At 46.4% G+C, this 17525-nt stretch overlaps 1 long non-coding RNA gene across 1 annotated transcript; it reads left to right on the top strand.

Moving 5' to 3' along the window:
* Positions 1-13613: 13613 nt before the first annotated feature.
* On the top strand, positions 13614-16205 carry LOC123057683 (uncharacterized). The gene is made up of 3 exons (XR_006426914.1): positions 13614-14442; positions 15093-15220; positions 16074-16205. It is a non-coding gene; the product is annotated as an uncharacterized lncRNA (long non-coding RNA).
* Positions 16206-17525: the final 1320 nt, after the last annotated feature.

The following is a 17525-nucleotide window of genomic DNA, read 5'->3' as shown; positions in this document are numbered from 1 at the left end:
TTAATGAGAACGGAAATATTTTAAGGATATAAAAGTAGCGAGATCTCTCATCATTAGTGAACAGGGTGGCTATATCATTTAGTTTAGTAAGATGTGCCACAACAGTTTCAGTTTCATAGCCATGAAAAGGATTAGATTCAACCAAAGTAATTATATCAGGATCAATAGAGAATTCATAATCCTTATCAGTAACACAGATAGGTGAAGTAGCAAAAGCAAGGTCAGGTCTCATCCTAGCATTTAGAGATTGCTTATTCCATTTAGCTAATAACCTTTTGAGTTCATATCTATCTTTGCAAGATAAAATAGCTAAAGAAGCTTCGTGATCAAATAAATAACCCTCAGGAATAACAAGTGATTCTTCATCATCACTTTCATCTTCCTAATTAGATTCAATATTTTCAATCTCTCTAGCCCTAGCAAGTCATTCCTCGAGAAAATCACTAAGTGGCATAGTAGTATCAGGCATAGAAGTAGTTTCATCATAAGTATCATGTATAGCAGAAGTAGCATCATCAATAACATGCGACATATCAGAACGAATAGCAGAAGCAAGTTTAGGTGTCGCAAGCTTACTCATAACAGAAGGTGAATCAAGTGCAGAGCTAGATGGCAGTTCCTTACCTCCCCTCGTAGTTGAGGGATAAATTGTTCTCTTAGCGTCTTTCAAATTCTTCATAGTGTCTAGCAGATATAAATCCCAAGTGACTCAAAGAATAGAGCTATGCTCCCCGGCAATGGCGCCGGAAATTAGTCTTGATAACCCACAAGTATAGGGGATCGCCACAGCTTTCGAGGGTAGAGTATTCAACTCAAATTTATTGATTCGACACAAGGGGAGCCAAAGAATATTCTCAAGTATTAGCAGCTGAGTTGTCAATTCAACCACACCTGGAAACTTAGTATCTGCAGCAAAGTGTTTAGTAGCAAAGTAATATGATAGTGATGGTAACGGTAACAAAAGAGTAATGAAAGCAAAGTGATATTTTTGGTATTTTGTAGTGATTGTAACAATAGCAACGGGAAAGTAAATAAGCATAAACCAGTATATGGAAAGCTCGTAGGCATTGGATCAATGATGGATAATTATGCCGGATGTGGTTCATCATGTAATAGTCATAACATAGGGTGACACAGAACTAGCTCCAATTCGTCAATGTAATGTAGGCATGTATTCCGAATATAGTCATACGCGCTTATGGAAAAGAACTTGCATGACATCTTTTGTCCTACCCTCCCGTGGCAGCGGGGTCCTAATGGAAACTAAGGGATATTAAGGCCTCCTTTTAATAGAGAACCGGAATAAAGCATTAGCACATAGTGAATACATGAACTCCTCAAACTGCGGTCATCACCGGTAAGTATCCCGATTATTGTCACTTCGGGGTTAAAGGATCATAACACATAATAGGTGACTATAGACTTGAAAGATAGGATCAAGAACTCTCATATATTGATGAAAACCTAATAGGTTCAGATCTGAAATCATGGCACTCGGGCCCTAGTGACAAGCATTAAGCATAGCAAAGTCATAGCAACATCAATCTCAGAACATAGTGGATACTAGGGATCAAACCCTAACAAAACTAACTCGATTACATGGTAAATCTTATCCAACCCATCACCGTCCAGCAAGCCTATGATGGAATTACTCACACACGGCGGTGAGCATCATGAAATTGGTGATGGAGGATGGTTGATGATGACGACGGCGACGAATCCCCCTCTCCGGAGCCCCGAACGGACTCCAGATCAGCCCTCCCGAGAGGTTTTATGGCTTGGCGGCAGTTCCGTATCGTAAAACGCGATGATTTCTTCTCTCTGATTTTTTCTCCCCGAAACTCAATATATGGAGGTGGAGTTGGAGTCGGAGAGGCAACAGGGGGCCCACGAGGTAGGGGGGCGCGCCCTAGGGGGGCGCCCCCCACCCTCATGGCAAGGGTGTGGGCCCCCTGGTCTTCATCTTTGGCGAGGATTTTTTTTATTATTTATTGTAAGATATTCCGTGGAGTTTTAGGTCATTCTGAGAACTTTTGTTTTCTGCACATAAAACAACATCATGGCAATTCTGCTGAAAATAGCGTCAGTCCGGGTTAGTTCCATTCAAATCATACAAGTTAGAGTCCAAAACAAGGGCAAAAGTGTTTGGAAAAGTAGATACGGCGGAGATGTATCAGCAAGCAATATGTATATACCCACGCCCACAACTCCTTTGTGTTCTACTCGTGCATATAACATCTACGCATAAACCTGGCTAGGATGCCACTGTTGGGGAACGCAGTAATTTCAAAAAAATTCCTACGCACATGCAAGATCATGGTGATGCATAACAACGAGAGGGGAGAGTATCGTCTATGTACCCTCATAGACCGTAAGCGGAAGCGTTATGAGAATGCAGTTGATGTAGTCATACGTCTTCACGATCCGACCGATCCAAGTACCAAACGTACGGCCCCTCCGAGTCCAGCACACGTTCAGCTCGGTGACGTCCCACGAACTCCGATCTAGTAGAGCTTCGGAGGAGAGTTCCATCAGCACGACGGCGTGATGACGGTGATGATGATGCTACCGACGCAGGGCTTCGCCTAAGTATCGCTACGATATGACTGAGGTGGATTATGGTGGAGGGGGGCACCGCACACGGCTAAAAGATCAACTGATCAACTTGTGTATCTTGGGGTGCCCCTGCCCCCGTATATAAAGGAGCAAGAGGGGAGACCGGCCAGCCCCTGTAGGGCGGGCCAAGAGGAGGAGTCCTCCTCCTAGTGGGAGTAGGTCTCCCCTTTCCTAGTCCCACTAGGAGGGGGAAGGAAGGAGTGGGAGAGGGGGAAAGGCAAGGGGGAGCCACCCCCTTCCTTGTCCTATTCGGACTCAAGGGGAGGGGGCGCGTGGCCTGCCCTGGCCGGCCCCTCTCTCTCTCCACTAGGGCCCAACAAGGCCCATTGATCCCCGGGGGGTTCCGGTAACCCCCCTGGCACTCCGGTAAAATCCCGATTTCACCCGGAACTATTCTGATGTCCAAGTATAGGCTTCCTATATATCAATCTTTATGTCTCGACCATTTTGAGACTCCTCGTTATGTCTGTGATCATATCTGGGACTCCGAACTACCTTCGGTACATCAAAACACATAAACTCATAATACCGATCATCACCCAATGTTAAGCGTGCGGACCCTACGGGTTCGAGAACTATGTAGACATGACCGAGACTCGTCTCCGGTCAATAACAAATAGCGGAACCTGGATGCTCATATTGACTCCTACATATTCTACGAAGATCTTTATCGGTCAAACCGCATAACAACATACGTTGTTCCCTTTGTCATCGGTATGTTACTTTCCGAGATTTGATCGTCAGTATGTCAATACCTAGTTCAATCTTGTTACCGGCAAGTCTCTTTACTTGTTCCGTAATGCATCATCCCGTAACTAACTCATTAGTCACAATGATTGCAAGGCTTATAGTGATGCGCATTACCGAGAGGGCCCAGAGATACCTCTCCGACAATCAGAGTGACAAATCCTAATCTTGAAATACGCCAACCCAACATCTACCTTTGGAGACACCTGTAATGCTCCTTTATAATCACCCAGTTACATTGTGATGTTTGGTAGCACCCAAAGTGTTCCTCCGGCAAACGGGAGTTGCATAATCTCATGGTCATAGGAACATGTATAAGTCATGAAGAAAGCAATAGCAACAAACTAAACGATTATCGTGTTAAGCTAACGGATGGGTCAAGTCAATCATATCATTCTCTAATGATGTGATCCCGTTAATCAAATGATAACTCATGTCTATGGTTAGGAAACATAACCATCATTGATTCAACGAGCTAGTCAAGTAGAGGCAAACTAGTGACACTCTGTTTGTCTATGTATTCACACATGTACTAAGTTTCCGGCATTGTTGAGGAAATCGTTAACTGGTAGCTGCTCGGTCGACTGGTGAGTAGGGGATTAATAGGCTAATCGGCAAGTTAACCGGCCATTTAATCAATTAATCGGATGATTTATCGGGTAATCGGCTACTCGGGGACCCTATGAGTAGGGATTAACCGGCAAGTTAACTGGTTAATCGGATGAATTCTGGAACAGGGGTTTCTGGTTAATACAATTCTAGCTTGAATAATAAACATTTATCATGATATAAGGAACTATAAATAACAACTTTATTATTGCCTCTAGGGCATATTTCCTACAGCCCCCAGACACGGGTTAAAAAAAGGATTTCGACAAAGTTCAGCAAATTGGACAAAACATTCGGCTAAAGTTCGGCAAACTTGACATATATTCAACATGTTTGATGTTACATAAGTTATTTAAAAAACCCAACTAAGGGCGAAGAAGTCGCTGAGGGTGGCGAAGTCGCCGACGTCGCCGCCGTCCTCCTCGTCGTCGTCGACCTTCTCCTCCTTGACGCGGCCGCCCCTGCTGGACCCCTGCCCGGCGTAGCCCTGGCGGACCGGTGGCAGCGGCGAGTCATCGTTGCTGTCATCGAGGACGACGATGCCTCCCTCGTCCCGGCCACGTCGCCGAGCTTTGAATCGATCATAGGCGAGGCGCTGGCGCTCCAGCTCCGTGCGTGCCCAGTCATCACGCGCCCACTTCAGGGCCGCCGCGTCGTCGAGCTCGGGCTCCATCTTCACGACGGGGAGCCCCGGCTCCGTTTTTGGCTTGACGTAGCGCGGAGGAGCCGAGGAGGAGGCGCGCCTGCCACGCTCGTTGATGACGATGCTGGCACTGCGGGTGCGCCGCCCGAGTGGCGTCTCCGCTGCAGGCTCGGCCTTGACGCCGAGCAGCGCCAGCGAGCCGAAGGAATGGGTGGAGGAGCGGGAGGAGGACTGAGAGGAGGAAGACGAGGAGGAGCCGAACCTCCTGGGCATCCATTGCCTGGCGCTCCGGCGGGGCGGCGCAGCAGGGTATGCCAGCGGCGGGTCATTACCGCCCTTGAGGTATTGGAGCACCTCGTGGAGGATGCGGCCGGGGCGCCCCACCATAGGCGAAGCCCCTCGCTGTTCTTGGTGTCCCCCACCACCAGCGCCGCCCGTGAGGAATCAATGGCAAGGCTGACTGGCGGCAGCCTTGCCATTGATTCCCCGCGGGAAACCTATGCGTTCTGAGGGAAGATGAGGCACGCGCCACTGACACGGCGGGCCCGCGGTTCTTTCACAAAGGTGGAGTTTGTTAGAGTTGTGTCGAATATTATTGTACAAGGTAGGTTACAGTTGGACTTGGTTTTGGATTGTGTGTAGACAGGGTAGGAGTTATGTCCTATTAGGACACTTGTATCGTAGGACTCTCATATATATCGGGGGTAGACACACGATGTAATCTAAGCCAACATACTAGCACGGGCACGCGGGGGAGCCGGCGGCGTGTGCCGGCGCCTGGGCGGCCGGGGTGCGGTATTGTGACGGTGTCATGGGGAGGAGCGCCCGTAGTCATACCCCGGGGATGTAGCCATATTGGTGAACCTCGTTAACAAATATCACTGTCCTGTTGGTGTGATTGTTTGGTCCTCGGTAGATCGACGGAGTGCTTCGGATTTATTTTAACAAGGTTGTGTCTCGTTAATTCTTGGTCTTGTTATTCATTTAAAAAAAGTAATGCAAAACAAAAGGAAGATGAATGGATATCTTTTTAGGAATAAGATGAAAAGAATTCAGGCTCTATTGCTATTGAACAAACAGATTGGCTAACTCACATCTAGATGAAAATTAACTATGTCACATCTGACCTCTCCACCACATGATCTGAAGGCTCTAAGATTTGTACTGCACTTGTTTTTTTCTTGCCATCTGTTGTCTTTGCACGGTCGTGGCTTTGTTCTTGTGTGGGCTGAGCGTGTGCTGCTTTATACTGCTGGCGGCCTGCTCCTATTCACAGCGTCGTTGTTGCCCCTGGTGGCCTGCTGCTCTTTGGCATCGTGTTTTTTTTGCCCTCTCTTGTGATTGTGTGTTTTAGTCTTGGCTTTTCCCTTTTGTTTTTAGATTGTGATGTTCATTTTTTCCCTCTCTGTTTATATATATTTATATGCAATTTTCAAAATTCATATTTTTTTAGCACAGCTCACGTGTTGTTGTTTGTCCCAACACGAGTGATCTGCGCATCCTTGTCCATGTGTTTTTCGGTCATTTCCGTGTTTGTGTTTTTTTTTGAGCGGGATTGCTAAAAGACATCTAGATAAAATTCAGTGATCTCACATCTAGAAGGCCATCTGTCCGATCTATTGTGTCTTTATTTTTCGCGCTCGAGTGATTGCCCGTAATCGATCCGCGCCGCATTGTAGAGTCTGGACCGGGAGGCCTAGACCGGAGCGGGACTGTTTTTTGCCCTTTTTTCTTTTTTGTTGGGCCGGCGTTGCCTTTGTTTGTGTTGGGCTATTTTTCGAATACGACGGGTCTAGCAGAGAATATATTACATCGATACGGTAGCCTCCCTCGAGTTGTCAACCCACGTTATTCCATTTTTCTACTGTTTTGTTTTGAATCCGAAGGAGACGGCCTGATCTGGCCGGTCTGTGGCTCAGAGATGGCTGCTGGGCACGTTTTTTTGTTTTCCCCTATTTTTTTATGCACTCCTTTTTCCATGTTAAATTTTTTGCATTCTGCGATATGCAAGTGTTTTCCTAGTTGTTTTTTTCACGGAAATAAAATTTCCCCAATTTTAGTTTGTATGTAAATTCCTCGGCTCCGGAATAGAGCTATTTGTAGTTTTTGTAGTCGCCTCATTTGCATGTAGCCATCTCGAAAATCCTTTTTCTTGTAGTTGCCCCAGTTGCAAGTCAACCATCAACTCGCAACTAGGGGGACGTATGTTCATAGGGAGGAGGGGCAGTTGAGAGCCTTCCATCGAATCACAACTAGGGGGCGTATGTTTGTAGGGCCCTAGTTGCAAATCAACCATCGACTCGCAACTAGGGGGGCGTATGTTTGTAGGGGCCCAGTTACAAGTCAACCAACGACTAGGACGCGTCATACTTTTTTGTAGTTGCCCAATTGCATGTCAACCATCTGACTCGCAACTAGGGGAGACATATGTTTGTAGGGGCCCGTTTGCATATCTACCATCAACACACAACTAGGACGCGTCGTACTTTTTTGTAGTGGCCCCAGTTGCATGTCAACTATCGAATCGCTACTAGGAGGGCTATGTTTGTAGGGGCCTGATTGCAAGTCAATAATCGACTCGCAACTAGGACGCATCATACTTTTGTAGTAGCCTTAGTTGCATGTCAGCCATCGAATCACAACTAGGGGAGGGCATGTGTTGTAGGGGGGCCAATTGTAAGTTAACCATCGACTCGCAACTAGGACGTGTCGTACTTTTTTGTAGTGGCCCCAGTTGCATGTCAACCATCGACTCGCAACTAAGGGGTACGTATGTTTGTAGGGGCTCAGTTGCAAGTCAACCATCGACTCACAACTAGGACACGCCGTACTTTTTTTTGTAGTTTTCCGAGTTGCATGTCAACCATCGTCTCGCAACTAGGACGACATATGTTAGTAGGGGCTCGATTGCAAGTCAACCATCGACTCGCAAGTAGGGGGGCCTATGCTTGTAGGCGCCCAGTTGCAAGTCAACCATCGACTTGCAACTAGGGTGAGTGTATGTTCGTAGGGGTCCAGTTGCAAGTGAACCATCGACATGCAACTAGTACGAGTTGTACTTTTTTTAGTGGCCCAGTTGCATGTCAACCATCAACACACAACTAGGGGGACGTATGTTTATAAGGACCTAGTTGCAAGTCAATTACCGACTCGCAACTAGGGGGCGTATGTTTGTAACGGCCCAGTTGCAAGTCAATCATCGACTCGCAACTAGGCGGGGGGGGGGGGGGGTATGTTTATAGGGGCCTAGTTGCAAGTTAAACATCAACTCCAAACTAGGACGCATCATATTTTTTTGTAGTGGCCACAGTTGCATGTGAACCATCAACTCACAACTAGGGGGTGTATGTTTGTAGGGGCCTAGTTGTGAGTCAACCATTGACTCACAACTAGGACGCATCATAATTTTTTGTAGTGACCCGAGTTGCATGTCAACCATCGACTCGCGACTAGGGGGTGTATGTTTATGGGGCTCAATCCCAAGTCAACCATCGACTCGCAACTGGGACACATCATACTTTTTGTAGTTTCCCCGGTTGCATGTCAACCATCGTCTCGCCACTAGGGGGACGTATGTTTGTAGGGGCTCAGTTGCAAGTCAACCATTGACTCGCAAGTAGGGGGGCCTATGTTTGTAGGTTCCCAGTTGCAAGTCAACCATCGACTCACAACTAGGATGAGCGTATGTTCGTAGGGGTCCAGTTGCAAGTGAACCATCGACATGCAACTAGTACGTGTCATACTTTTTTGTAGTGGCCCAAGTTGCATGTCAACCATCAACTTGCAACTAGGGAGGGTATGTTTGTAAGGGCCTAGTTGTAAGTCAATCATCGACTCGCAACTAGGGGGTGTACGTTTGTAGGGGGGCAGTTGCAAGTCAATCATCGACTCACAACTAGGACGGGGATGTATGTTTGCAGGGGCCCAATTGCAAGTCAGCCATCGACTCAAAATTAGGACGCATCATACTTTTTTGTAGTGACCCGAGTTGCATGTCAACCATACTGAGCGTGTAGTGTGTTTGTCGTCCCAGTACAACTCCACCCTCGACTTGCAACTGAGCGCGTAGTTTGTTCTCATCCCGGCTTCAAGCCCACCATGACTCGCAACTAGGAATGTAGTTGTTGCTGCCTCAGTTGCAAGCCAACCCTTGGTTCGCAATTGGGACTGGCCTTTTTTATTCGCGCCCAATTGCAAGTCTGCCCTGGACTCGCAATGTGGCGCACCCTTTTTTGTCACACTTAGCCACAATTCCACTCTTCACTTGCAAGTGGGCTTGAATTTTTTGTGGTTGCCCAAATTGCAAGTCCACCATCGACTTGCAACTAGGCTTTGAAGTTTTTTTGTTGCCACGTCAATTATAAGTCCACCTCAATTGCAAGTCGTCATTTGTAACTCGCAACTGGGCTCCAAATTCACGACCATTTTTTGAATCGACAAAAACATTGAACTCATGAAATTTTCTGGAATCACAAATATTTTTAATTCCGTGAACATTTTTTTCAAATTCTTGATTTTGTTTAAATCACGAACATTTTTCAGCTCGTGAACAATTTTTTTACTTGCAAAGTTTTGTGAACATTTTTCAAATTAGTACATAATACTGCATAAATGCATTTACTTTTATTAAATATCTACTTGAAAATATAAGCTTTTTACCCCAGATGCAGTTTCACGTTTTGAAAATATATATATATATATATATATATATATATATATATATATATATATAGTGCCCGTGTAGATGCTTTTTTGGGACGTACACACTTCTGTGCTTTTTCTTGTGTGATACAACCGATCATTGCTTTTCACAATCGTTGTTTTCCTTTGAGCAGACATTAGTATCGTGAGAAACAAACAGTTGGGCTGGACTAATGATCGTGAGAAATAAACAGTTGGGCTGGACGTTGGCTACGTCTACGTGAGCGACTTAGTGATCGGACGGAAACAAACAAATAGTTGCTGATAGATTAAAAAAAAGTTGATGATGTCATTTTAGATGTAACATAGTTATGTCACATCTAGATACGCCCTAGTCACACCATTGAACAAACACCAACGGATTAGGTCAGAATTACATTTTTTCCCCATGCTTCGAAACAAGCAAGGATAATTCAGTTCTTTTTACAAGAGAGAACATAAGGCCACTTCATTCTACCAAGGAAAGTGGTGCAAATTCTACATAGAAAAATCGCCCGTCCCAGTCCATGCTTACTGTTTCTGGCAGTGGTGGTAGCTATTGTGCTAGGTGACTGCGTGGGCGAGGAGAAGCAGGCAGAGATGGGCCCTGTTTGGATACTCTAACCCGGTTAGAGGTTAGAGTTGGATTCTAATCCTGAACTAGTCCTGAACTAACTCTAGTCAAAAAGGTGTTTGGATGGCAGGATTAGATAGAACGCGGATACGGCGAGGCGCCTTCATGGACGGTACGAGAGGGAGGGAGGGAGAGGACGAGAAGCTTCGAGGAAGTGGGGAGGGATCTGCTGTGGAGAGAGCGAGAGAAAAATGTGTTTTTTTAGTGGTTCCGAGAAAACTAACCCCAATAAGCACCTCTTGGGTGGGTTAGATTTTTTGAATGGGTTAGCTAGATGCATCTAACCCAAACTAATCTTCCTGTTTGGATATTTTTGGTTTAGTTGAGTCTAAACTAACCCAAACTAACTCTAACCCTTGAATCCAAACATGGCCATGGATTGACTCTTTCGCACAACTCGAAAACATATGGCTTGTTTGTTTCACTCCAACATCTCATAGTCCACTACTAAGCCCATGAATACATGCTTCCGTTTAAAGCTATAGCATGCTGACTTGCTACTATTTGTTACTTGAGGAAGGAATACACTTTGTGATGGACTATATATTACTGCACCATGCGTGCAATTCGTTCGTGCTAGCGATGCATTGTTTCTCTTACTCTTCACATGAAGAATGCATGCACAACATGTGTGCCTGACTGGAAATTTAATGGGCCGTTGCTGCATTTGGGCCTCCTGTCATGCACCGCTCCAGTAGCCAATAATTGACCTGCTTAGATTTCTTGTATTTCGTAACGACGCCATGGATTGCATCTCTACATGGAAATACCTCATTTTCTCAAAAACGCAGAAAATACTTCTTTCCAGAAGCTATGTTTTACAATTATTAAAGAATTCAACCTTTTGAAGCAACAACCAGTTTCCCCAGAAAATAAAGCAAAGAAAGATTTTCTAATTGATCCACTACATCCTCAAAGTTTTGACGTAATATTGATCCGTAGTGTTCCCACTAACGACTTTTGACGTAAAATTAAATTCCTTTTTAGGGACAAAAATTAAATATATTTGACCAATGCATTTTGCCACAATTCACATTGGCATAAATGAACAGGTAAAAAATTTCACGGAAGACATTCGGATAGACATGATGATTTCCAGAATGGATCCCTTTCATTTTACAACGCCTCGTTAATTCTTGGTCTTGTTATTCCAAAAATTAAAATAGTTGTTGCTTGCCATGTTTATGAAGATTTATTCCCATTACCTGTCTTTAAGGACAAGAAAATAAATAAATGAGCAATGCAAAACAAAAGGAAGAAGAAAGGATAATTTATAGGAATGAAGAGAAAGGAATCCAGTTTTCCATTCCTATTGAACAAACACAAATGAATTATTTATAATTACAATGTTGTTCCATGCTTCGAGAAGTTGTGTTGTGAAACTCTTCGCACACTCTGTATTGCCGGCCTCGATGGGCTTATATGGTTACAACGGAAGTACAGAGGGGGGAGGAGAGTACAAACTGCAGTCCCTGCATGAGAGGATGCACAAGGCGCATGACCTGGACTAGGTAGCGCACGACCTGCACTAGGTTGTTGGAGACGTGCGGGACTGGGAGATGAGGCCGTTAGCCACCCAAGGGACGACCTGAAGATGCTGTCGAACACCCCCCGCAGTCGCAACGTGGGGTTCGCCGACATTAAGACTGGTACGAAAATCATCGAAGAGACGCGTCGGGAGCCCTTTGGTGAAGATGTCGGCAAAATGTGAGCTCGTGGGCACGTGGAGAACGCGAAGTTCGCCAAGGGCAACGCGTTCGCGGATGAAGTGCAGGTCGATCTCAATGTGCTTCATCCGTTGGTGTTGTACGGGATTGCTCGACATGTAGACGGCGCTGACATTGTCGCAGTAGACAACCGTGGCTCGAGATGGAGATTGGTGGAGCTCACCGAGGAGTTGCCGTAGCCAGACAGTCTCGGCGACCGCATTGGCAACAGCACGGTACTCGGCCTCGGCGCTAGAGCGGGAGACGGTGTTCTGCCGCTTGGACGACCAGGTGAGGAGGTTGCCGCCGAGGAAGACGCAGTACCCCGATGTGGATTTTCGCCTGTCGGGGCAGCCGGCCCAATCCGCATCAGAGTAAGCGACAAAGTCGGTGGCGGTGTCGCGGTGGATCCGAAGCCCGAGGTGTGTCGTGCTACGTAAATACCGAAGAATCCGCTTGACAAGCTGGTAATGGCAATCCCGCGGCGCGTGCATGAACAAGCAGCACTGCTGTACGACATAGGAGAGGTCGGGGCGCGTCAAGGTGAGGTACTGCAGCGCCCCGGCCAAGCTGCGGTAGAGCGACGGGTCGTGGAAGAGCGGGCCGTCGTCGATGGAGAGCTTGGCGAGGGTGTCGATAGGCGTGGAGAGCGGTTTGCAGTTCAGCATACCAGCCCGATCAAGTATCTCCAAGGCGTACTGCTCCTGAGAAAAGAAGAGGCCGCGGGTGGTGGTGGTGACGTTGACCCCGAGGAAGTGATGAAGTGCGCCGAGGTCGGTCATCGAAAACTCGCGGTGGAGGGCCCGGATGATGGAGCGGAGCAGGTCGGTGGAGCTTGCCGTGAGGATGATGTCGTCCACGTACAATAGAAGGTAGGCGAGGTGGTCACCATGGCGAAGAATGAACAAGGACGAGTCCGCTCACGACGCGACGAAGCCAAGCGTGCACATGTAGCTGGTGAAGCAAGTGAACCACGCACGCGGCACCTGCTTGAGACCGTATAGGGAACGGTTCAGCCGGCAGACGTGGGTAGGCGAGGTGGCGTCGACGAAGCCGGACGGCTGGGTGCTGTAGACCGTCTCGGCGAGGTGCCCGTGAGGAAACGCGTTCTTGACGTCGAGTTGATGAATAGGCCAACCCCGCCCAGCGGCCAGACTGAGGACGGTCCGGATGGTCGCCGGCTTGACGACGGGGCTGAACGTCTCATCGTAGTCCATGCTAGCCTGCTATGTGAAGCCGCGAAGCACCCAACGCGCCTTGTACCGGGCGAGAGAGCCGTCAGGATGGAACTTATGCCGGAAAATCCACTTCCCTGTGACAATATTGGCACCTGCAGGACGCGACACCAAACTCCAAGTGTTATTCTGCATCAGTGCGTTATATTCGTCGAGCATAGCGTTGTACCAGTTTGGGTCCCGGAGGGCAACGCGGTATGAGGAAGGGATGGGGCTAATGGTGGAGGAGGTAGACGTGGAAGCAGCAAGAGCTTTAGGTTGAGCAAATCCTGTTTTCGCCCGCGTACGCATGCGATCTCTACTCCTAATAGACGAGTCCGTAAGTCGTTCGTTCGTCCTCTAGTCGATCGACTTCCCCACCCCTGTCGATCCCCGCTCCGCCAAGCCCCACATGGGCCCAACCCAACAAGCCTATGACAGAAAGCCCATGTCGTCACATGCACGTCACTCGCCTGCTCCCATCCCTACCACGAACTGGCGGCGCGCTAGGGTTAGCGCCACCACCAGCCACACTCGCCGCTCGGCTCCTCGCCGGACACCCATGTGATCTCGTGCGCAGCTGCCACCTCGTCGCTGTCCTCGGCCCATCTCTAGCACCGTCAACGCACCGCCGGCCGCCTCCCTCGCCAAGTCCCTGCTGCAAGCTCCCTGATCCCTCGCCACGCCGGTCTTCCTCCTCCTCCTTACCCACCTAGCTGACCTCTGCCGCGACGCCTAAACCCGCCTGCTGCGCAACTCCTCGTTGCCATGGAGGGGTTCAACTCCAATCCCAACGTTCTTCATCTTCAAGGTTCAACTGTTCACGTTTGAAGATTTTCTATTTTGGGTGCGAGTTCATACTAATTGTACAATGATTCACGTAAGTTGGTGCCGATTTAATCTGGAAATTTGGAGCTTGTTTGGTTCAGTGCCTACCGCTGCCCTGCCAATTTTTTGGCGTTGACCGATGGGGTGGGCTGGCGTTTGGATTGCAGCCAAATTTTAGAATCCCGACCAATATTTTGGTCACCTGCTGCAACCTGTAGTGATTCTGGCGACCGCGTGGTGGCGAGAACTTGGCGGCGAATTCGATGGCCAAAAAATTGGCATGCCAACGTTTTGGTAGGGCTCTTGTGGGCATCATCCAAACATGCCCTTGGTAATAGAAATCCCCCTCCTTTGCCTCTGTTCGATTTTGCTAGCTATCCTTGTTGTAGATCATAGGGTTGTCATCTTCATATGTCATATGATATATAATTGATGCAAAATGCAGCTGACCCATCGTGTATCTGAAACCATTTATCTGTAGTTGTGTTCTTTTTGGTATATCTGAATATGACTAAAGATGTTTGAAGAAATGGATGGCCAAAACGGTGGTATCTTTGGCGAGATGACTGGACCATCTTCTATGATCCAGAGGAAGCACCTCTTGCACAGACATGTATATTTATTTGTGAATCCGATCCTAACAAGAGTATTTGACCTTTAACATTTTTCTGACAGAAAGTATGAGCACCTAAATTTCTTGGAATTTAATAGCTCCTAAAACAGATGTTTTGTCATAGTGAAGGAACCAGAGGGGAGGATATATAGGTATGCCCCGCCACGACGCAACCCTTGATCCGTCTTCGGTCAATATTCTGTATGATCTGATCATACTGAACATGTATCTATTGCATCGCTACAAGCTGAACTCACCATGTATTGATTATATATCTCCCTGGTCACAATTAGATGGCTAATAATTTCATGCACACAATAGCAGATATTCAGAGATTTGGAATTGTTTTGTCGTCTTCTTTCTATGAAAGATAAGCATGAATGCAGCGATGGCAAACCTAAACATCGTTGCCAATTTTCTCTTTCACGGAGTAGGATAAATGTCATGGCAGCAGCTGCAAACTGCAAAAACATTATTGTTACGGGGTGCACCATGTTTAACTGCCTCATGTTTGTTCTTCATTATTTCATATCAAAGTGATGTCGTCCAATGGGTATGTTCCTGTCTTATGTAGAAATTGCTTTCTGTGAGGCATGCCCTGAAGATGATACAATATCATTCCTCTTGGTGCCCGTGCTAATATAACTCTTATTTTGAAAAAAACAATTTCTTTGTATTTGGGAGCAGGATATTAGGTAGAAATCTTTTGGTGAACTGCAGATTTAAGCGTCTCTGGCGAATTCTTTTCGGTCAGCTCCACCTCCCTTGGCGCTTGACCTAGCAGATGTGTGTGCGCGTGCAGATCACCCATGCCTCCACTACGCCACCTGCTGTTGGATGGCACTGGCCGTCCAAGCGTGTGGAACTGGAAGGACTGTCCATCATGGCGGCACAGCTCATCTCGGAGGAGAAAAGACCAAGGTCCTGCAGGTAACATCCCATCAACTACCTGTCTACTAAATAGAAAGCTTCCATCTTGATGTAATTTTCTGGATGTTAATCCTACTTGCTTGTTTGATAAACCTTGTCATATGCTTCATGTGAGGTTTCTTGTATTGATAGCAGGCAATGAGTTACTATATATGATATCATATTCCAAATACAATGATTGAACTCATCAGTTCAGCAGATCCTACATAAAAGTTTTACTGATTTCTTGTGCAAGATCCTAAAACAGTTTACCATTTGATCCCTAGATTTTCTTATACTGTTGAAGTTTCTTCCTAATAAATATACAATATGTTTGGGGTTTATCTGAGTGCCTAGCATGGTGCAACAGTTATATTTTTCTTCAACGACGGTGAAAGAGCTATAACTTATACCGATCTCTGATTCAAGTTCTTTTTTTCTATGGAGGGCACTGTAACTATCTCATGGTCAGAACATTGATCATGTTAGTAATTTAGTCTATATTATTTAGTTTCAAAAGAAAATTTCTCCTGAGTGAGAAGTTTCCATTTCTCATGAGTTAGAAATTTCCGGAGGGCGGCGGTGTTGAAGGGACCCGCTGGCGCTGGCCAAGATCCCGATCGATGGACGTGCCTGGTCGCTGGAGCCAGATCGCGCGTTGGCTTGGGGGCACCCCGGGGTTTTCCACAACAGTGCAGGATGGGGACTGAGCGTCGGGGCATGTCGCGGGTTCCGGTTGGGGGCTTGATCATATAACTGAATTATTATTGCTTGCTTTCTGACACTGTGACATTGAACACTAGAGCTGAATTGACTCTCTTCACAAGATTCACTTTGATACAACCATTTTCTTAATGACAGTCTTCATGTGAAGGTTTCAAGTGCTACATATAGGAGGAGGCAGGAGTGGCTGCAATCTTGCTACGAAATGACACTTATGGAGCTTCTTTACCTAACATGGCCAAGAAGTCCGCAAAATCCAGTGAGCATAGAGTATAGCCGGTTGGATACATATCTGCAGAATGCATGTAGTGTGTGTGTCAGATATACAGTGGAAAAACACCACAATGCAAGTGTCAGATCCTGTTCTTGATGCAATTTTGCGACTCTATTCTGGACTGTAAGCAATTGGTTGATGTTAAGCTGAAACTCGGATCAGTCTCGTGGCTCTTCTGTACCTATATGCCTAGATTATTTACTAATGGTATATGAACTATATCTTCCTATATAGGATGATCAATTGCCAGGAATAGAAAGACTATGGTTTTGATTTTTATCATGTTTTTGTGATTAGCTTCCTGGTAGACTGGACTTCCAGTTATCCGCTAGACTAAATAATTTCTAGCTATTTTTTAACTATTGATTAGTACACAGAGATGAATTATGTTGGTCTCAAAATGCAACATATTTCTTGGATGCCTTGACTGTATGCATACTTGTGTTATATGTGATGCGCTCACGATATATGCTAGATGGTGTCTTCCTTTTTATAGCTTGATTAGATGCAACTATGGACGTTTAATACAACTAGACATGGTGGCGTGCTCCGCCGCGCCTGGCGAAAGAACTGTAGTTTGTGGGAGACTTCAGGTGGCCTGGTCCTTACAGCATCGTTGGTGGCCTGATTTTCTGTGTGGCTGGTAGCTTGTTTTTTTTCCTGGGAACGGTCAAAATGAGTTGTATGCTGCTAGCTGTGGACGGGAAAATACATGGATGAACCTAAGTACATCTGCACCCACTTCGCAAGACACCTTTTTAAGTTCAAAAAAAATTCTGAAAATTGTTGCACATGTACAGCTTCACATTCTATGTGTGCGCCAAAAGTTTCGAATGATTTTTTTTTTGTGTGCAAAAAAGACAAAAAACTGTCTCATGGAACAATATTTTCAACCATTGAAATTTGTCTTTTTTGTGGAGGCAAAATAAAATGATGTATTTTTACGAAAGTTTGTGTCGCGCACATATTTTTGCATAGATGTAGATGGGAAATTTTGTTTTGGAACTATTTATAACATTTAAAACTGTGTTTAACATGCATTTCTAAGAGATGGGTGCATATACACCTAATAGGCGGTGGTGGATCGACACAAATAGGGGGAGGGGGGATCAGGGCAGAGAGCATGGCGGTTGGCGGGTATTCCTCCTTGGCGGTCCATGGGGAAATATGGGGTGAAGGAGATAGCACTGGTGGAAAAAGGGCCTTTGGTCGCGGTTCGCAACTGCCATTAGTCGCGGTTGCGCAACCGCGACCGAACGGGCGCGACTAAAGGCCCCACCCTTTAGTCGCGGTTGCTTAAGAACCGCGACTAAAGGCCCGTCCACGTGG

This window comes from Triticum aestivum, chromosome 3A (genome assembly GCF_018294505.1).
Source record: "Triticum aestivum cultivar Chinese Spring chromosome 3A, IWGSC CS RefSeq v2.1, whole genome shotgun sequence".
In the NCBI taxonomy this organism is placed as follows: domain Eukaryota; kingdom Viridiplantae; phylum Streptophyta; class Magnoliopsida; order Poales; family Poaceae; genus Triticum; species Triticum aestivum.
Note: the sequence above shows the minus strand (reverse complement) of the source record. Positions and strands in the feature narration are given on the sequence as shown.